Here is a 22253-nt window from a genome sequence, read left to right on the forward strand (position 1 = left end):
ATTCTCCCTGAAGATGAAGAGTCACAGAGAAGAATCTGCACAAACAGGTCGTGCTGTGCTTCCTCCGGTTTATTACCATTAGATCCTGTTGCCTTTGTCCAATCATACTTCATTGCTCTCCACTTCTTCATCACACCCAGAGTTAAAAAAACACACGTTTCCCTATTGCTTTGGGTCTTCATTTCCTTATGAAGACTCCCATGTCACCTAAAACTTACACTGAATAAATGTGCATGCTTTTCTCTGGTTAATCTGTCTTTTGTAACGGGGCCTCAGCCACGAACCTAGCATGGGTAAGGAAAGATGCTTTTCCTCCCTATAAGGGCATTTCTGGACAGAGCACCGGGACTGGGAGACAGAGCCCTGTTTGGGAAGAGAGAAGTGAGTTGCCTGGCTGGAGCGCGGATTGTGTGAAAGGTATGGCAGGAGATACTGCTGGAAAGCATGTAACTGACCCGGTGCCTTTGTGGTGGTTTGAGTAGTTCCTTGTTTGTAGAGGATCATTTGATAGTTCATTGTGCTGCCTTTTAGGTAATGGCTGTTAACACCGGGTGACCCAGCAAAAAACATAGGGTGAGGTTTGTTTGTTACCCAAGTGGCTGCACTCGTGTGTGTTTGCAGGGAGAGTAATGCTCCCTGATGTGTAAATGCTCCTTGATTTTGCCTGCTGAAGACAACCACGCACACCCCACTAGAGGGTTGCCTTAAGCCACTTTCTGTGTTTTGTTCTTGAACCTGCACTTCTCACTGCTTTTTCCTAAACGAATATATTTTCATGGCATTTTATTTCCTTGAAATGATCAATTAATGTATACTCATTCCTGTGAGATGGAGTAAACATCTTTAAGCCAGGTGAAGAAGTTTGTAACATGAAACCAGTCCACGCCTCTTTCAGAGATTCACAACAGGCCCTCCCCATTCTAGAAGAACTTAACCATTTGGTACATTTTTTTCTTTAGTGAGCTAGAATTTAAGAATGAGTACATTTTGGGACCTAATTAAGTTTTATATCTACCAGTTGAGAAATAGCAGGTGAAAGTCTTGTATCTTTTCAGCTGTCTTCCTAACCTGCATGACACATTATTATATTTTTGCCTTTCCCCGTGCCCCAAATTCCACATATACTCATGGCTTATGACTTTTCATTATTAGTTTTTATAATAGAAATAATCCAAGTTTATTGTAAAAATGTCACATGATAGACGTGAATATATGGCTCCATAACCCTTCTTCAGCTGGCTGCAGACACGGACTCGCACTTCAGTCCTCACATTGGCTTCCTTTTGTAACAAATTACCACAAACTTGGTGGGTGTAAAGCAGCAGAAATGCATTCTCCCAGAGTTCTGGAGGCCAGAAGTCCAAAATCAAGGTGTTGCAGGGCCCTGCTCCCTCCAGAGTTTCTAGGGGAAATTCTGTTCCTTGCCTCTTGCAGTTTCTGGAGGTTGTATGTATTTCTTGGCTTGAGAAATATGGCTCCAATCTCTGCCTTCATCTTTACTTCCTCTTGTCTTCTGTGTGTCTCTGTGTGTCAACTCTATCTCTCTCTCTCCCTCTCCTTTTTACATTTTTTTTTTTTTTTTTTGAGACAGGGTCTTGCTCTGTCACCTAGTCTGGAATACGGTGGCATGATCTCAGCTCACTGCAGCCTTGACCTCCTGGGCTTAAGCAATCCTCCCACTTCAGCTTCCTGAGTAGCTGGGACTACAGGCATGTACCATTGTGCTCAGCTAATTTCTAAAAATCTTTTGTAGAGACAGGGCCTCACTGTGTTGCCCAGGCTGGTCTCGGACTCCTGGGCTCAAGCAGTCCTTCCACCTCTGCCTCCCAAAGTGCTGGAATTACAGGTGTGAGCCACCACGCCCAGCCTGTCTCTGTCTTATAAGGATACATGTGACTGCATTTAGGGCCCACTGTGATAATCCAGGATAAGCCCCTCCTCACAAAATCCTTAATTTAACCACATTTTGGGGGGGTTATATAAGGTAATATTCACTCTTTTGTCGTATAAGATAATACTGACAGATTTTAGGCATTAGGAAGTGGGCATAACTTTTTGGGGGCCACTGTTCAATCCACTACAATTGTTAAAGAAAAAGTTATTCTGATACTTGTTAAAATGTCAAGGGAGACTTTCTTCAAGATTATCCTGCTAGGTGTCAAGACAGTGGCACTAGGGGAGAGAGATTGGGTTCAACTCTGAATACAACACAAGTGAGTAGGAGGACCAGGTATGGTGGCAGGAGGATCACTTAAGACCAGGAGTTTGAGACCAGCCTGAGCAACACAGCAAGATCCCCTCTCTACCAAGAAAAAAAAAAAAAGAGTGGTGTTGTTAGCCAAGGAAAAGGCCATGGGGGTCTGTGGATGGAAGATTACTAAGAGAAGACATCAAGGGTTGGGTGATTCATACTAAACTAACAGGATTCCTGCTGAAGGCAGATAACTCTTGATCAGATGTCACCTGGAGGATGAAGAATTTGATTAGATAGTAATGGGATCAAATATCAGGGGTGGGAGGATTCTTTCTAAACTGACTTCGCAGGATTCTTGCTAACACTGGGCTGTGCAGGCCTGGCAAGGGTGGGGACTAATATTGAAGCCAAGTCAAGAAGAGGGCCCAGAAGAGTCCAACTCAAGTTTGGTCAAGGAGAAGTCTCTGTCACAATCCTTTAAGCAGTGTTTTGCAGACTCAGAAAGACCATTAATAGGAACCTGCTTTTCGTTGTGAAGCTATCAGCAATCAAGCTTCTCCTGGTGGGGGAACCTCAGCACTGCATGCAGCTGCTGCCTAATTACAGAAGTGGCTTTCTACTGCCTTCTCTTCTCCCCTGCAGCCAGTCTTTTCTTCCTATCCACACCATCCTTGCAGTGTGGACGGCCTGCCTTCATGAGGACAGCAGTTAAGAGGGCACTCTGCTTTCCAGTCCCCCAGTTATAAAGTGACACCTACTTCTGCTTGAAGATTATTGCTTGGATTCAACCTATAGGAAAAATAAAACACCCACGAGGACTGATGTTAGGAAACTCATCACCACATCAGAGAGAATTTTAAATCAGTCACTATGTGGGAAGAAGAAATTGATTGCTGGTTTGGGGCCTGGTCTTGGAACCTCTGGCGAGAGATAAGAAGCCAAGGCCGGGCCGGGTGGATCGCGAGGTCAGGAGATCGAGACCATCCTGGCTAACACGGTGAAACCCCGTCTCTACTAAAAATACAAAGCATTAGCTGGTCATGGTGGCGGGTGCCTGTAGTGCCAGCTACTCAGGAGGCTGAGGCAGGAGAATGGCATGAACCCAGAAGGAGGAGCTTGCAGTGAGCCAAGATTATGCCATTGCACTCCAGCCTGGGTGACAGAGTGAGACTCCGCCTCAAAAAAAAAAAAAAAGAAAAAGAAAAAAAGCTAAGTGGCTTTTCTAAGGTCATGATTTGGCATGAACCCCATGACTCGGGGAGCACTGGTCCAACTTCAGGACTGGACTTCTGGGAGAAGGGTGGGGGGGATCTCTTCCACAGCAGGGAAGGAATCTGTTTGCCCTCAGACCCCAAGTTGACCTAAACTCTAAATAGGACCAGGGCTGAGCCCAGTACAGCTCTTTTGCTGGGCTCACCTCTTTGCAGGTAGATGTTGGCTTGTATTGTGCCTGGGACTCTGACAGGTACTATATAAATGGAATCAACTCCACACTGCAAGTAGCTCCCGCTGGTGCTTCAGGCGTAGGGAAGCCCTACTTTCATAGTATTTTTCAGTACTCTTCTGTTGGCTCATTTTCCTACTACAGAATGAGAAAGTAGTGCTTTTTACTTATCAAACAAACTCCAGCATAGGGCTTTGTAGGAATTCAATACTGTAATTTAATTATATTCAGCTCACTATAATTTATTGCATTCAATAAATTGCGTTTATCAAACACCAGCCCTTTGCTGCATGCTGTCTAGGACACCTTTTCTTTATTTCGTTTTACCTTTACAACCACCTGCAAGTTATAGGTATTATCTTTATTTTTTTAGGTGAGGAAACTGAGGCTCAGAAAGTCTCAAACTTGCCCACATTCTCTTGTGTAGTAATTGTGGCATCAGGATTTGGAGTCCATGTTGTTGACCCCAGTGTACATGTTCATATGCAATTCCATGGGCCCCCGAGAAAGAGAAGGAATCCTGGAGCTAACTGGTGGCCACCTTCAGACTTTAGGACATCTTACTAAACCTGTCTTCCATCTACAAAATGAAGACTCTGGAGTTGTGCTTCTCCAGGTCTCGGAAACACTGACAATGGGGATTAACAAGCTTTTTTCCAACCCCTGCCCCCACTGTAATTAAAGTACTTAGGAGTTTCCTTTGGGAAGACAATATTTGAATGAATAACAGAACAGAATTCCACCTGTGAAGGGGTGTGAGGTCATCTAGGGTACGCCATAAGTGAGGTTCTGTTGGAGATTAATGGCAGAGGGCAGAGTAAATGACCAGCTGGGATCCTGTTGATAACAAGCTTGCAGGAAACTCAGTGAAGTCAATGTGGGCACACAGAAATGTGGGCAGAGATATGCTGGGTGGTACCATTGGGACCAGGCCCAGGAAGTCTGTCTTTTCTCCCTTTCCCCTTTCAGAGATGTGCCTTGGGGAAAGATAAAATTAATTAATTAATTATATTTATTTATTTTGAGATGGCGTCTCTCTCTGTCGTCCAGGCTGGAGTACAGTGGTGCGATCTCGGGTCACTGCAACCTCTGCCTCCCGGGTTTAAGCAACCCTCCTGCCTCAGCCTCCCAAATAGCTGGGATTACAGGCACCTGCCACCACACTCAGCTAAATTTTTGTATTTTTAGTAGAGACGGGGTTTTGCCATGTTGGCCAGGCTCGTCTCAAACTCCTGACCTCAGGTGATCCGGGAGAAAGGTAAAATTTAAATCCTGCTGTCTATTTTCAGGTGACAAAGAACAAACTTTTATTACGTTTCAGAATTTGGAAAACTTAGGTCTGCAAATAAGAAGTCTGTCATAACATCTAAGCCTAAACACTTGCCTTTATTGTTTAATAGAGCATCTGAGAATATTGATGAAAAATTATTCCACTTCTTACTTTGCAGCAGCTAAAGCTTCTACCCCAAACAGAATGTCCCCTGCTCTGGGTGAGTTTATAGCTTCTTTTCTGTTTCGTATAAATTCCAACTTGTCAGAGATGCTTTCTGTCAGAACTTTCAAATTAATTGTTTCCCTCCTTCCCAGGTAGGTTTGATCTGAGGTGATTATGAATAGATTAGATTCTCCCAAAAGTTTAAAAAACAAACAAACAATTACTTTGCAACAAAAACCAGGTTTCCATTCATGGTTTTCTGAATCTACAAAAATTACTTTGGTACAAGCTGATCATTTAGGATATTTAAAACTGAATTTGAAACTTTAAACTACTATTTCTTTATTCATCCATTCATTCACTCAGCATACCTGTCTTCTGCTTTGTGACTGTTACCCTCCTTGCCCTGGTAAGTTCCTGCCTCCTGGTGAGTTCTGCTGCGTAAAGTAGGGGCTGACTGCTTCAGCTGGACCAAAAACAGACCTCTGTTTCCTTTTTTTCTTTTTCTATTTCTAATTTTCAGCTTTGTAGGAAGACACAAGAAATGGTATATATATGACTAGATGCTGCTTTTCCACAATAATAGGGGATCTTCGAAATCCTAGGAAACTGTCCTGTTTTCTAAATTGTGTCTTTTAAACACTTTTCCTGCAAGTCTTATCTTCCTAAGTGTAGTATTAGCAAATAATAGTGGATGTATTTCTCTCTCTCTGTCTCTCTCTGTGTCTGTGTATCTTCAGAGCTTTCGAATTTTAAAATAGTTTTATTAAGGTATAATTTATATATCATAAAATGTACCCATTATAACTATGCAATTTGGTGATTTTTAAAGTAATTTTACACAGCATGCAGCCATCATCAGAATCTGGTTTGAGAGCATTTTCATCACTCCAAAAAGTTTCCTCATGCCATTTAGTGATCAGTCCCCACTACCACCCCTAGCTGCAGGCAACCATTGGTCCCCTTTCTGCCTCCATAAATTTGCCTTTTCTAGATACTACATATAAATAGAATCAGATAGTATATGGTTTTTTTGTTTCCAGCTACTTTCATTGCGCATAATGTTTTTGAGGTTCATCCATGAAGTATATGTTAGTATCAGTTCCAGAGGGATTTAAAACAAAAACAAAACTTTGAATTGTGGCAAATTTCACAATTAGACTAGTGTAATTCACCCACATGTACCTCACTCCCAGATTCAGTAATTATGAAACCATGGTCAGTCTTATTCCCTCTTCCACCCACTTTTCCCACTTCTCTGGGTGATTTTGAAGCCAGTGTTATTACTTTATTTGTAAATATTTTAGTATATGCATTTGTATTTATCTCATTCTTTTCTATAGCTAAGGAGCTAAATACTTTGAGAAAATGTGGCTACTTAGGTAATGGGGAAGGTAAGAGAACTAAACATTAAATGAACTAAGATATAAAAATCTTGCTATGTTTAAGATACCACATATGACAATCTGGGATATAATGATGTATAAATCTTACATATCTACCAGGTCTGCAATATATAATTATAGCACTTAATTCAAACGTCAGTATGTGCAGATAATAGATTTCCCTTTACATATATATATATATATTTATTTATTTTTTTACCTTGTTTACATTTTGCTTTTATTCTAAACACCAAGTTTTGTTTTAAGGATAGAGAGAGATGTGTTATAGGGAATGATGTGAAGTGTTACCTTGAAACCTGCTATGCAGAGAGGTGAACACAGATAATTTCAAATTTGCTAATCTGAAATTGTGACCAAGGTGAGAATACAATCTGGTCATTGTTTCTGTTGATTTGGGAGCCCAGTTTGCTATGGATTAGATGGTTTCTTTGAATTAGAATAAGCAAGGAGAAATAACCTCCTTAATAGCTTTGTGGACCATTCCTTAATGTTTTTATAATTATTGGGTATAGGATACATGCCAGCTTCTTTGCAGAATGTGAGCACAATTGGATAAAGATTCCTGCGGCAGATGCTTGAGGTTGGCTTTCTCAGGGCCCATTCCCAAACACTCTCTCCTGCCTTCCTCTACTGTTGAGACTAGAAATCTGAATGTTCAATTTTCCTAACCACCTTCCAGCCGGGAGTGGTCATGTGATACAGTTTGGCCAAGCACAAGCCTGCTGGGAAAGGTCTCCCTTCCTGAATAAAAAGACGTATCTAAGATAAAAAAGAAGACTTTGCCTTCTTCTTGTCTGGACGTGGAGGTAACACCCAGATGTAGAGCAGCCTTTTTGAAAACATGAGGTGACATAGGATAAAAGCCCTCACATTAAGGCTGGCAAAATTCAGAAATAAAAGGAGCCTAGGTTTCTGAGGGTAATGGTAAACTGTCACCCACTGTAGATTGCCTTCTCCAGGACTTATTCATATGGGAGAAAAAGAAGCCTCTATTTTGTAAAGCCTGGTGAGCCTGCTTTTTTGTTATTTGCAGCTGATTACATGCTTCATTGATACTTAAGCGTTTGTCACCTTTCTGCCACCTCAGAGCACTGTCACGCCTGATACCATTCTGGTCTAGTCATGGGTCTTGAGGAATTTTAGAGATGGGAAGTCCTAAACGTTATCTAGTTTAATGGTTCTCAACCAGTGGGTCGGGGTTGCAGTGCTGGGGGAAAGGTGCTACTGTTATTTAGCACCTGCAGGCCAGGGGTGCCAATAGCCTGTATTATGTGAGACAGTGCCATACCACAAATGTTCCTGTTCACAATACCAGTTCATAATGCATGGTAAGAAACACTAGTCTACTTCCCTGATTTAGTCCTAGACAGACAGCAAGCCACCCAGCCCCCCTGCTGCACTGACTTGGACAACCTAAACACCCTCACGGTCCCCTTTCCCTGCTCCTCAGTTTAGCCTGTCTTCCCATTCAACTCTGTTATGATGCCCACTTTGATTCCTCAGACTTCAGCATCAAAACGGCATTCCAAACAGAAGACAAATGCACTGCAAACCAAAGAGTAATGGAGACAAAAAGCATGAAATGCCCACTGAAATCCCTGAAGCCTCTATAAAATCGTACTCTGAAAAGTCTCCGAGGCATCTCGGCTTATAATTTGTTCACTGTCTCTCCAGATTCCATCACTCCCTGGTTTTATGAGGCCTGGGCTTAGATTGATATGAATGGTCACCTTTTCCACCTCTGGTGGCTCTTTCGTCTTGCTCCAGTTAATGGCCTTGATGCGTCTAGAGGAAGGAAGCAGAGGCTTCTGTCACCGAGACAGCTTCTGGTCCCTTGAGTAACACAGGGGCTAAGTTCTAGAGCTCCCAGCCCTGCCTCCCAGGAGAGAGCCACAGATCACTCACTCTCCTTTTCTTCTTCCCCTTTACTTGGAGGTGGAATTCCAAGCAGAGAAGCCAGAGGCTGCCTGCACTGTGATATTCAAGATAGAAATACTACCCTGGAGTTCCTGGCATCAAAAATATCACAGCACAGGCAGCCTCTGGAAAATGGAATGAATATACCATGCTTAGAAAAATGCATCAGGCTGCAAAATTTTCCCCAGGCATCATACTATTAATAATGTCGTATGATATATATTTTAAGTAATAAAACAATACATTAAAAAACGAATAGTAACTGGAATTGAAAAAGTCCCGGCTCTGTCACCAGATGTGTCTTCTTCAGTAAGCCACGAATTTCTGAGAGTTCTCAGAAATCCTGTACTGGGGGAAGAGCCTAATGCCCTCCTCCCAGGTCCCTAATCTCCCAGGAGATTAAAGGGGCTGTGGGATGGGAAAGCACTTTGGAAATCGTAAATAGCTACAACAAAGTTAATTGCTGTTCTCATTAGAGCAATGATGCTTTTAGTGGCTTTAGGCATTAGTAATAGATGAGCTAGCATCCAGGACTGTGGGCCATAGTTTTAAGTTTCTGTTGATTCTTGTATTTTGATTTATTAAGTCCAACTTAATCTATTTCAGGCCAAGGGAATGGATTGTGAGCTGAGTAAATAATAAAGATAATTGTGATGCACTTAACAAAGTCAGAAGAGACTAATTGTCCCCAATTAGTCTTTTTTTTTTTTTCCTAGCACAGAAAAAAGCACAGCTCTTAATGTGTCTGAAAGACACATTGGTAGGAATGTTCATCAAGACAGGGCTTGCACCCGAGGCCATTTCTTAGGAGTAGCTTTTGCCCACATCATAATTTCAGAACGTGTGATACTTGGGATGCTTTTAATCATTGAGGTTTACTTGTCTTTATATGGAACATAATTTATACCTGCAAAATTAAGACTTATGGGTAATTGTTTTCCCTTATGGAAGCCTAGGGCTTGTTTCTAAGTGTTTCCAGGGTTTTGTTCCTTAAGGAACACATGCTTATGAAAAAACACAAATACTTTCAGCAAAAAGTCTTCTGTGTCTCCCTTCTTCAAGTTGAGCTTGGAGTCAGTGGAGCTCTGATCTACATTTGCATTCGAGAGGGATGCCTTCTTGGCAAATCCAACATGCCAAATATGTCAGTATTGGGTTGCTTGGAACTCCTTAAGCTTACTTAAACATTCTTTAGAAACACATTCCTTTGAAGAGCTCAGCAGAGCTCCCAGCCACGAGAGTACCAGGCTTATTCACAGCATGGCTTTTACTCTCTGTAACTAATCCACAGGGCATCTCTCTGGAAGGAAGCAAAATATAGCAAATTGCCTGTTGATTGTGTATCATACAGCATTTTTGCATTGAAGGAAACGACTTATTTCAGACACCTGGGGAGGGGCTTTATGGATAACATCCATGTGGAGATGCTTGAAAATATTGTTTCTTATACCAAAGTGAATGGATGTTTTATGCTTGTGTGATGCGATAACTATGATTCTTCTTATTTCATTTATTTCTCATTTAGAAGGTATCATGGTGCTAAGTCTCTGATACAAGCAGTTATCTTAAAAAAAAAAAAAAAAAGGCAGTGATTTGAACTGAGTGGTGGGAATAACAGTATGTCCCACCTCATCACCACCCCACAGGATTTATGTGTTCTTTTAATGGGTCTGGTTTGTGGCTAGTTTCGCCTTCATTGGTTTCCAGCTGAAAGTGCTGGTGGGCAGCTGCTGCAGATGATTAATACTTTCACCTAGCCTCCCATATTCTTATTGTTAACATTAAATTACACTTGCCTTAAATTTTTATTCAGTTTCTTCATTGGTTGTCAGATGTTTGTAACTTTTTCCCCCAAGGTCCACCATGTTTCTTCACAGCAGCCGTGGTAATTATTAGGATAGTAGGCATATCTGGGGTTTAAGCTGCCTGTTTCCTTGAAAAAGATTTTTTCAGTTTCATGTCTGTAGTTACTTCAGATAGTGTAACATTGCCATACTTAACGTAACTATAATAAAAATAACCGCAATTATGCAGAATAATCATTTGAACATTTCAAAGGAGATATAAAGAGAAATAGACTGGGCATGGTGTCTCACACTTGTAATCCTAGCACTTTGGGAGGCTGAGGCAGGTGGATGGCTTGAGCCCAGGAGTTCGACACCAGCCTGGGCAAGGTGGCGAAACCATGGCGAAACTTTATTTTAAAAAATGGCGAAATTTTATTATTAAAAAAAAGAGAGATAAAGGGAAATAGGTCCAAATTCCTATCTACAAAAGCTTACAAAGCCTTGTCTTATTTATTTTTTAGAAGAGTCTGGGCCGATGAATACTTTTTAAAAAGTTGGCTTTTAAAGCATATGCAGATTTGATCCTTGCTTTCCTTACCCGATGGGACCCTTTTTGAGCTTTTGGCTATTGTCAAGAAAATATAGCAATTAAATCCCATTATAATAGTTACAGAAATGTAGTACTTACAGTGGCAGGTACTATTCTAAGTGTGTTATTTATGTTAATTGATTTAATTTAAAAATACAGAGATCTTCACTTAGGGTATGACAAAATAAATTTTATTCCACCAAGGGGAGTGGGCTGTGGAGGTGGGGGTTGGCTGGTTCTAACAGGATTTCCCCCATCCTTTGCTGCAGCTGCAACTATTTCTATATAACTCTGGGCTGTAACCCCTCCACCACACTCTCTGCAACCTCCTCACAGTGCTGTGGGAACCCTTCCAGTGTCCCTTTCATCCTGCAGGCAGCAGGGTTCTTGGCTTGGACTCACACAGTTCTTTCAGCCAGAATCAGAGGTAATCTGCAGAAGCTATAATATCTCACCGAGGTTAGTAATTGGACAAAACTATGGAACTCTCAGGCTGCGAGGTGTGTTTTGCATTAGACTAGTGGGTGGGTCTGATGCTTTTTGGCTGCTGGGGCGCTCAAGGAAGGATTGAAAGAGAAAGACAAGGAGAGTCCTCAGAAATGGGGTACCACTGCTTCTAAGGTTGTGCACGCTCTCTTAGGAAGTCGTGTAGATTAGGCCAGTGCCTGATGTCACCTCTCCTGGGCAGAGAGAGGACAGAAAGCCATTAGAGGACAGAAGGCCATTGGTTTGGGTGTTTATTTTATGTCTGCTGCATCTCATAAAGCCCCTGGGCTATGGAAGGAGAGTTTAGGTTGCTCTGGACAGAGTATGGGCTTCTGAGTCAGAGGGAACTTGAGTTTGGCCCCTTTTGCTGCTGCTTACTACCTGTGTAGATGTGGGCAAGTTACCTAATCCCCTACATTCTTCATCTTTTCATCAAATTCAATAAATATTAAGTGCCTGCTATATGTGGCTGATATAGGCTTAAAAAAAACAATTTCTATTCTCAAGGAAACAGAGAGGGTGACAAACAGTAAACAAAATGAATTAATACATTATGTAGATGGCAATAAGTGCTAAGACTGCAGTTTTAAATGGGGTAGTCAGAGAAGGCATCACTGATTAGGTAACATTTGTACAAACACCTGTAGGACCTAAGGGAGAAGGCTGTTTCACTAGCTAGTGATAAGAACATTCCTTGTAGAGGGACCCTAGTGCAGAGCCTTGAGGCAGGGGTGTACCTGGTGTGCTGGAGGAGAAGCAAGGAGGCTGGTGTGGCCAGAGCAGAATGAGCCAGGGGAGCAGGAGATGATGTAATCAGAGAGGTAAGTGGGGAGCAGATGCTGGAGGACTTTGGAGACCATTGTCCAGACCTGGGTGCTTATTCTGGGTAAAATGAGAAGCCACGGTGGTGGTGAGGGAGAGGGTGTTTGAGTAGAAAAGTGACATGGTCTGACCTGAGGTTTAAAGGATCACCTTGGTAGTTGTATTGAGATAGTGTGAGGAGGGGAAAGGAAGAACGGAAACAGAAAGACCAGGCACAGGGCTGTTCAGCATCCAGGTGAGAGGTGATGGAGGCCTGCATCAAGATGGGAGTGGTAAACCAGGGAGAATGGTCGTATCCATTTAATAATAACCAGCTGATGGGATTCTGAGGTTAAATGGGACGCGTAGGGAACATGGGCTTGTAGGTTCTCCACAGAGGGTAGCTGCTGCTCTTATTATTGAGACTCTTGTTATAGGACAGTCTCTCTCTTTTTTTTAAAACAGGGTCTCACTCTGTTGCCCAGGCTGGAGTGCAGTGGCATGATCATAGCTTGTTGCACCCTTGAACTCCTGGGCTCAAGAGATCCTCTGCCTCAACTTCTTAAGAAGCTGGGATACAGATATGTGCTACCCACCTAGTTAAATTTAAAAAAAAAATTATAGAGATGTGGCCTTGCTATATTGACCAGGCTGGTCTCGAACACCTGGACTCAAGCAATCCTCCTTTCTTGGCCTCCCAAAGTACTAGGATTATAAGTGTGAGCTACTGTGCCTGGCTGAAGGACGGTCTTGAAGTAAAGGAAACAAATTGGGGATTTGCCCGTCCAGTCTGCAGCAGCAGTGTGGGGAATAGAACTCAGACATGCTGGCTTTAAACCATATAGAAGGCTTCCTGCCTTTCGCTTTAATGAAAATTCTAAATCACCGTGCAACCACAGCCTGGAAATGCTCAAAGAAATCGCGCACACGTCACAGAGCTCCTGACATCACAGCTTCTTTTTTTGGCCCCACCTTATACCATGTGAGCTTTAACTGTAAAGCTTGGTTTCCATGAGTCACATGTGTCCACAGGTAAGTTTTGTGGCTGTTTGGCCGATTATGTCAATTTCAGATTAGCTTTTATGGTTTTAGTTTCCCTGTATGTCCTCCTCTCACACTTTCTTCTCTGCAGGCAGAGTTGGTCTAACCCTGACCACCCTGGGGCTCTGCTGGCTCTCCATTTCCTTACCAGGCATCTGTATTTCTGCCTTCTCCGGGGGCTGTCCTCCCGTATGCACCATCTGTGCAATTTCAGCACTTATCACCCATCCTGAAGTGCTTAGTGATTGAGTAGTTGGAAAATATACAGTGGAGAGATCATTATATTTTCATTTTTTATTGTTCTTAAAAGATATGGGATTTCTGTTGTGATTAAGTAAGGGATCAGTATAGGAAACAGCAACTCCTCTAGGCATTTTAAGCAGAAGGAGACAGAATTGAGTGCTCACAGAGTCACTGGCAGGGCTGGGCCCTCAGAGCAACTCCTAGAAGAGTGAAGATCTGGTCCTCTGGCAGGCCTGCCAACTCACAGGACATTAACTGGAGCTATAGGTTCTAGAACCCACTCTTTGCTGGTTCCAAAGTTCAGGAAGCCTGAATGGAGAAGGGTCTGCCACTACAGTGCCTCCTGGCACTCGAGAGTGGCCCTAGAATGTGGTTACAGAAAACCTACCCATTTTGTGCAGTCATTATGGAAAACCATATGGAGGTTCCTCAGAAAATTCAAAATAGAACTGCATTGTAATCCAGCAATCCCACCTCTGGGTATATATCCAAAGGAAATGAAATCACTGTCATGAAAAGATATCAGCACCCCACGTTTGTTGCAGCATTACTTAAAATAGCCAAGATGTGGAAATAACCTGTGTCCACTGAATAAAGAAAATGAACCCCAATGGTATATTATTCATCCTTAATAAAGGAGAGCCTGCCATTTGCAAAAACATGGATGAACCTGCAAGACATTATGCTAAATGAATAACCAAACACAGAAAGATAACTACTGCATGATTCCACTTATACGTGGAATCTTAAAAAGTCAAACTCACAGAGTAGGAAGGTAGTTGCGGGGGCTAGGGGAGGGCGGTGGAAGCAATGGGAAGATGTTAGTCAAAGGGTATAAATTTTCAGTTATAAGATGAGTAAGTTCTGGAGATCCAGTGTGCAGCATGGTGACTGCAGTTAGTGTATTGTACTTGAAAATTGCAAGGAGAGTAGATCTTAAGTATTCTCACCACATACAAAAGTAACTGAGGTGATGGATGTGTTAATTAGCCCGATTGTGGTAATCATTTAGGAATGTATGCATATATAAAAACATGTTTACCTTAAATTTACACAATTTTATTTATTTTTATTTTTTGAGATGGAGTCTGTCACCCAGGCTGGAGTGCAGTGGCACAAGCTCAGCTCACTGCAGCCTCCACCTCCCGGGTTCAAGCTATTCTCCTGCTTCAGCCTCCTTAGTAGCTGGGATTACAGGCATGTGTTACCATGCCTGGCTAATTTTTGTATTGTTAGTAGAGACGGGGTTTCACCATGTTGGCCAGGCTGCTCTCGAACTCCTGACCTCAAGCGATCCGCCTGCCTTGGCCTCCCAAAATGCTGGGATGACAGGCGTGAGCCACCACCCCCGGCGTAAATTTGTACAATTTTAATTTGTCAGTTATACCTCAATGAAGCTGGACAAAATGAAACAAAAGCCCACCTCCCATTCCATAGTTTGCTTGCCAGCCAAAAGCTGCCTAGAGAAGGCCTCTGCTTCACTTCCTCCTCCCTAATTTTGCACAGGTGACTTTAGTTGGTTCACATCCTGATCTCTAGCTGCAAAGTGTGGAGCCTGAAAAATGTAGTGTTTAACTTTCTGTCCTCTCCAACTAGGAGGCAGATGAGGTAAGATTAAACAAGCCAGTCCCTAGTCCACCTCACCTCGTGCTTGTCTGTGGTGAATACTGCAGGGGCCTCTCCTTCCGGGTGTGTTGGTATTGGCCAGTGTTGAGGATTCCATATGCAATGTAAATAAGACTCTCTGCTAAACACTGAATCCAACTGTCAGTATTTTCCAAGCTTATCTCCAGTACATTACTGTGTGCTTTGTAACAGGGTAACTTTTATTATCAGTCAACATTGTGATGACCACCTCTGATATCTGTAAAATAAACAAAGTGGGCTGCAATCACTGACAGGCAGATTTTGGTTTGTTTATATTTGAAGAAAATAATGAGTCTGTATTTCTATTGAATGCATAATTTTTTTATGGTTCATATCATTACATAAAAAGACTGGGCTAGTTGCATTATTTATGTAAAAATACATTCTCGATGTTGGATATGAACAGCAATTTTAGCATACTCTTCACTATAAAAATATGCAGGGGTGGATGTTAAGTATAGGTAAATAGCAAGGAAAGCACAAACCAGCATCAGCACTGGTTTTACCAGTCCGATTTCTCTGGAGTGCAGAATTACCCATTTGTTGCAGCTCTATGTTGAGCATGTTACTGTGAAAGTTAATCAGTTTCTTTAACCATTAGCTGATAAAGCAGCAGGGAATTAAGCTAGCCTAATTAGTTTGGGAACTAAATCAGGCAGAACAAACAGAGCACGGGGTAGCAAATGGATGTTTGGTGGCCTCATTGGAAGAAATAGGTTACCTTTGATATTATGGTAATTCCATTCCTGAGAAGTGCCCTTTCCTGATAAAAACTGAAATAGGCAGATCAGTGTCTATTTGAAAATTGGGAGTTGGGATAAAATAAAGTAGCACATACACATCTAATCCTACTTTATACATACATACATATACTATAAAATGTATGTAGTAAATGCTCCAAAGATATCTGCTTCCAAAAGACTATATTCCTTGGTACTTCTTTCAAATCATTTTATTTTATTATCCAGGAAACTTTCCTGTAGCTGTGTCCTAGACTGATCCAGCTGCCAGTTTTATATTATGCAGCCTACACTTCCCCCCCAAGTTTGATTATGAAAATGTTCATACATACAGCAAAGCTGACTTCTACAGTGAACACCTGTATACCTACCGTCTGCATAAATTCTATATTAAACTTGCTTTATCACCTGGATATCACCTGTATTCGTTATTTATTGCTGTATAACAAATTACCCCAAACTTAGTACTTTATTTAAAACAATAAACGTTTAGTATTCCGCACTGTTTCTGTGCATCAGGAATCCAGGAGTGGCTGGGTGGTTCTGGCTCAAGGTCCTGTGTGAGGTTGCAGTCTAAGACATTGGCTAGGGCTGCAGTCGTCTGTGCTTTGATTGAGCCTGGACAATCTGCCTCCAAGAGGTCTCGCCCACTTGGCTGTTGGCTTGAACCTTAAAGGATAGCCCAGGGCAGGGACAAATGGGTGTTGACAGTAAGTGACCTGGAAGTGATGAGAGTTGGGGAAATCAGGGAATTCCCAGGAGGTGGAATTTGCCATAGCGTCCCAGCCAGGGCACAGGTGGGAAAGAGAAAGAGAGCATGACTCAGAGATACACATGGAGGGCAAAAAGGATTTCCGACAGAAAAGATAGATTACACTGGGGAGGTGGCTTTAATGGCTCCTAAAGGGAGGATGCCTCAGCTACTGAGATTGAAATTGTTGGACATGGTCATCAACATTAGAAAAACAGCAGCACTGAGATTTATTTTCCTGGTTACCTATATTTTTTTCACATATTTAATGTGTTAAACTGAGGTTGAAATATTGTGAATGGCCCCCACTTTTTAAAGCTTTGCCTTACTGGGAGATTTTTTTTTAAAAATCTCATGGCACATCTTCCTAATTTTTAAATTCGTATTCCTGTTCCTGACCCCAGAATAGGGCCAAACTAGACAACAGATCTGTGGGAATGTTCGGCTCTCCATAAACCCCAAGGACTCCCCCAACACAGAGGTGCAGTACCCACCTGGGCCAAGGAGGGAAGGTACAGGTGAGGAGGGTGCTTCTAAAAGGTGTATGGAGCTGTTTGTTGAGGGCCATGAAGCTCTTGCACAGGGATGGGAGGAGACAACTCACCAGGGCTCTGGGTGGAGGCCAGCTGCCCTCCCTCTGGGCGACTCTGCACCCTCCCCACTCTCCCTGGGAGGCGGGCGCTTCCTTTGAAGTGCACCAGTGACCTGCCTCTCTCCTGGCTGCTTCCTGATGGCTTGCTCGCAGAAAGTGGGCTAGGGTCGGCTTGCCCAGAGGGGCGCATCCAGGTGAGGTTTGCCTTTTGGAACCAGCTAGGGAATGTCTTGGTGCTCCCTTGATTTGAAGGGGAGGACCATCCTTTATTGGCAAAGAACAGAGAGCAAACAATGAAAGGACCACAGTGGGCCAAGTCAATGACCCATGAATAAAGAATTCCAAGCTTTTAGTGCTGGAGAGCCTTCACTTAAAGATAAGAACGAAACATGAAGCCAAGGGACCGGACAACTAGTTCAAGGGCGGGCTAAGTAAGACGTGGAAGTCCTGGTTTTCTGTTACTAAGGGCTGCAGTTTATTTTATGCCTACTTTGTATGTGTTGGATTCTGTAGAGTGATACTTCACACAGTGCCAATTCATTATATTACACAGATAAAACAACATTGCCTTTATTTTTTTTTTCAAAATAATAAAGGTTATATGATACTTATGGCATTAGCACTTGCCAGGTTCTGTTCTCCATTCCTTACAGATAGAAATCCTCTTTAATCTTCTAACAGACCTATGAGGTGAATACCATTACTTTCCTCATTTTATGGATGAGGAAACTGAGGCCCAAAGAGGTCAAGTTAACTTCTCCCAAGTAATGTGGTGATGTCTAGATAGTGAGTGAGAGCATTGGGATTTAAGCCAAGTATGCTGACTTCCCAATCCACATTCTTAACCACACTATACCTTAATCGCCTGTGCAAACATTAGCACTGTTTACTGGCTTTTCAAAGCTTTCTGTTTTCCAGGCATGTGATGGGCTTGTGTTTCCTGGCCTCCTTGTGTTTTTGGAGCCATGTGACTACTTCTAGCCATGTTGAGAGAAGTATGCTATATCAATTTTGGGCTGAGTCGCTCAGTCACCAGTGTGTGACACTCCAGATCCCTCTTGCCCTCTGCTGTGGAGACTGGCAAAGCTCCAGATGGTGGTTGCTCTGTCAGTCTGGGCAAGTTGGAGAGGAAACAGCCTCAGCCAGCCCTAAGTGGATGTAGCATAAATGCAAAATCAACTTGTTATTTAGCTACTGAGATTTGGGGCTTGTTACCACAGCATAATTTAGCCTATCTTTAGTCACGTAATAATCTCTGATGTGCCTAACATTTTAAGGGGCACATTAGTAAATAGGTTGGGCACTTAAAAGTCTTTCTGAATAGTTTATTTTTTTTTAGCCTCATTGGGAAGCTTTCGTGTTCTTCCTTATATACAGAAAGCACCTGGTACTGTGGCAATAGCATAGAGCAGAGCTTGAGATGCAAAGTTCTGGTTTTTGGTCCTTATTATTTTTGTTAATTCGACAGCTTTATTGATATCTAGTTCACATACCATAAAATTTACTTAAAGTGTATAATTCTGTGGGTTTTGGTATATTCATAGAGTTGTGCAATAATCGTCACAATTAATTTTAGAAGACTTTCATCTCCTTCAGAAGAAACCTGTACTTATTAGCAGTGACTCCCATTTCCCCCCAGTCTCCCTGGCCCTAGTCTACTACTGATATAATTTGTGTCTCTATGTATTTGCCTTTTCTGGACATTTTATATAAATAGAATCATATGAAATGTAAGTTCCACGAAGGATCTTTGCTTTGCTCTATGCTGTGACTCTGGCACCCCTCACAGTACCTGCACATAGTAGGTACTCAGTGTTATATCTGTTGGGTAATTGAGTGGTTGCTGAAGGTTGGAGCGGAGAGCTAGATGGTGATGGCTGGTGTTGCTTAGCATTGCCCTGGACAGGTAATAAAGGGAGCGGTAGAATCACCTGCTGACATCTCCTCTTCATCCAGAGACTTCTGTGTCAGGGCTTATTATGAGGATACAATCATAGGCCCAGTGAAAGCAGCTGCCCTTGACATGGGGTTAGTCATCTATAAAACACCCCATTGCAAGGCTGAGGTCATGAAGGGGTACGAGTGGGCCCACCACAGCCCGATTCCTCTTCCTTCATAGACTCTTCCCAAGTACTCACTTTTCTCAGGACCTCACTAGATTCCTTCTCCTCTCTGGTTCCTGGCTACCTGGCCAGAGCTATGGGTTGTAGCCATTTCTTAGAGGCACACCCTGAGGCATAGGGAGATTCCTGCTACTGCTCTGAGTAGTGCTGCAGCCATTCCTGGCTTGCTGGTCTGGATTTTCTACCCCTACCTGCAGACCCAAGCCTGGGTACCCTGTTTGCTTTAAGTACTCATCTTGCATTATCATTATTATTATTATTATTGTTTTATTTTTACAAAAATTACTGACTTAGTTTTTGGATCAAAACAGTGGTAAAATGGACATAAAGCCAAAAGTGAGAACAGAACATTTTCATATCCTCCCCACACTTGAAAACATACTTCCCATCATCTGGGATTCAGGTGTTAGGGAGCCATAGCGCCTGCCAAATCCCTCTCTCTTCATCTTCCCTGGAAGCAAGGGGAGGAGGAAGTCAGAGACAATCTCAGTCCTTGTTTACCCATTCATCCCTCAAAATCTCTGGGTTGGAGTGAAGCAGAGAAGAAATAAGGGACAAGGGGGGCTAGGGACTGACCTCCAGGGCCCACTGACAATAATGTCCCATATAGCTATCCTTGTCCGTGTCTCATCCCTAATAGGTACCATTGTCAGGCCTTGGGAGAGAGAGGAAAAGGGGGTGGATGGTTCGAGAACCAAATGTGGTCTCCAGACTCTTTCCCAGAGTCAGCAAAAGCCCTGGGGTGACCACTCCAGGACTCTAGGAGCCACTCCTTTTCCCTCCAGTCCAACCAAGAGGTGAAAAGAAATTCCTTGGGACACAGCATCCCAAGCCACTCTTAAATCTCCACATCGCTTTCCTTGTCATTGTCATGGTCTCCATCACAGAACTCATTGGGTGCCTCTAGCCTGCTATAGTTCTCCTCAGGACCCCTGTCCTCCGCATTAGCCTCATCAGTCCTGTCATAGGTCAGGAGGTCTGCAGGCACGTCATGAATCTGGACACTAGGTGCATGGTTCAGCATCTTCAGGTTTTCAAAGATTGTCTGGCGGATCTGGTCCAGATACTGGCGTGAGTTCTGATTCTCGATGCGGGTGCTGACATCTGGATGAAGTGTGAAGTCTGGGGCAAAGTACTTGAAGCATTCACTATAGGGAAGCTCCTCACTAATGGCCTCTTCTACCAGCAGCGATGTCTCATATGTCCAGCAGCGGGCAACATTTCGGACAGTATAACCACCACCACCCAGCACCAGTAGAGGGATACTGAAGCTCTTGACATATTCGACACATTCCCCATGCCCGCGGATGCTGAGGTTAAAGCAGCCCAATCGATCACAGCCCAGAGAGTCAGCTCCACACTGGAGCACAATGCATGTGGGTTGGTAGAAGTCCACTACCTGGTTGATAACTGGCTGGAAAAGGTATTTGTAACTCTGGTCATCAATGCCATCCCGCAGGGGCACATTCAGACAGTAGTAGTGGCCACTCTCTGCCCCGACTTCATACATGTCACCTGTGCCAGGGAAGAAGTAATTTCCCTATTTGTGGAAGAACACCGTTATGACCTGGTCAGTGAGGTAGAAAGCTTCCTGAACCCCGTCACCATGGTGGATGTCAATATCAATGTAAAGCACCTGAGGGTGGTACCTCAAACTTCTTGGCATGGTGCAGACCACCAGCCCAGTTAATGGCAATATCACAGATCTTGTTGTTCAGCTGGGTTGCTCCTTGCAGAGATGTGCCCGTGTAACGTAAGCAGAACTCAAAGAGCCCGGAAAACACTGGGGATCATCTTATAGAGACCGTAATGCAGGACCAGGCTATGGGTCAATGCCAGGTGATGGGGCCTCATAGGGTGTCCAGCTCCGTAGTGGAAGTTGTGCACGTCAGGGTCGTAGAAATAGGCCACGGTCTTGGCCATGGCGCCAGCGGGAGCAGGCCCCGTGCCTCCAACGCCTGCTGCCAGCCCCTCCAATCTTGCATTATTTAAGACTATAAGGAGGCAAAGTAGTTGGTGGTTAAAGGCATAGTCTGTGGGGTCAGGCACTCTGAAGCTTCAGGGTCAGATCTGGCATTTATTAGCTGTGAACCTCTGGGTGAGTTACTGAACCTTTTTTAGCCTTTATTTCTAATCTGTAGAATGGGCATATGAATAGTAATATGAATAGATTCGTAAGGGTTACATAGAATAATGCATATAAAGTGCTTAGTGCAGTGCCTGGCCCAGGAAAATGTTTGCTATGGCTTTTGATATAATCTAATTTGGTCCTGATATTGTTGATGTCACTATTCCCTAGGGAACAAAAGAACTACATTTTTTCTGTTTTAGGATTGCCTTAATGATTTGCTAAATGATTTTGTGGCAAATAACTGAATTCCCGTGCTTGTCATCTTCTGAAAGGGAAGTCAAGGGAAATGAATAGAGAAATGTGGCCACAGCAGAGACCAAAGAACCTCAGAGTGTTTTTTTAATTTTTAAAAACATTAAATTTTTTTTTTTTTGTAGATGAAGTCTCACTCTGTTGCCCAGGCTGGTCTTGAACTCCTGGGCTTAGGCGATCCTCCCACCTCGGCCCCCCAAACTGCTGGGATTACAGACCTCAGCCTCACAGTTTGGTCTTAGGTATGGTCCTGATTGTGGGTTACCTTGACTGTTCTTTGAGTCCTGGAGAAGTCAAGATGAAAGCAGTTACAAGGTCATATGATAAGCCTGTATGGGCCATGTAGGTAGACTTCCATGCATAGATGGTATAGAAAAGTAAAAATGATCTTCTACTTTGACCATTGTTACTCCCAACATAAACTTACAGCAATAGTCTTAAATGCCAGTAAATTCTGTATTTGTAAAACATCCAGTAGAGAGGTTGGGTCTCCTAATGAACAAAGGAAAGTTTGCAGTGTTAAGTGTTATACAGATATGTCATCGCACTCTATTCTCTCCACTCCCACATGAACTACCATGGGACAAATCTAAGCCACCTCTTGGTTTTGGTCTCAGAACAAGTGTCATTCTCCAAGTTGAGGGGCAGAGTTCAGTCGTGGGTTTTTGGGATCC

The 22253-nt window shown here is 43.1% G+C and overlaps 1 protein-coding gene and 1 pseudogene across 4 annotated transcripts in view; one reads left to right on the forward strand and one right to left on the reverse strand.

The window, feature by feature from the left end:
* ANKRD6 (ankyrin repeat domain 6) overlaps positions 1–22253 on the forward strand; it is a 204172-nt gene that overhangs the window by 59545 nt on the left and 122374 nt on the right. The gene's annotated exons all lie outside the window — the stretch shown is intronic.
* On the reverse strand, positions 19474–21119 carry LOC116275331 (annotated as a pseudogene). The gene has a single exon (XR_004184347.1). The product of XR_004184347.1 is annotated as a histone deacetylase 3 pseudogene (transcript).

Source organism: Papio anubis, chromosome 6, assembly GCF_008728515.1.
Source record: "Papio anubis isolate 15944 chromosome 6, Panubis1.0, whole genome shotgun sequence".
In the NCBI taxonomy this organism is placed as follows: domain Eukaryota; kingdom Metazoa; phylum Chordata; class Mammalia; order Primates; family Cercopithecidae; genus Papio; species Papio anubis.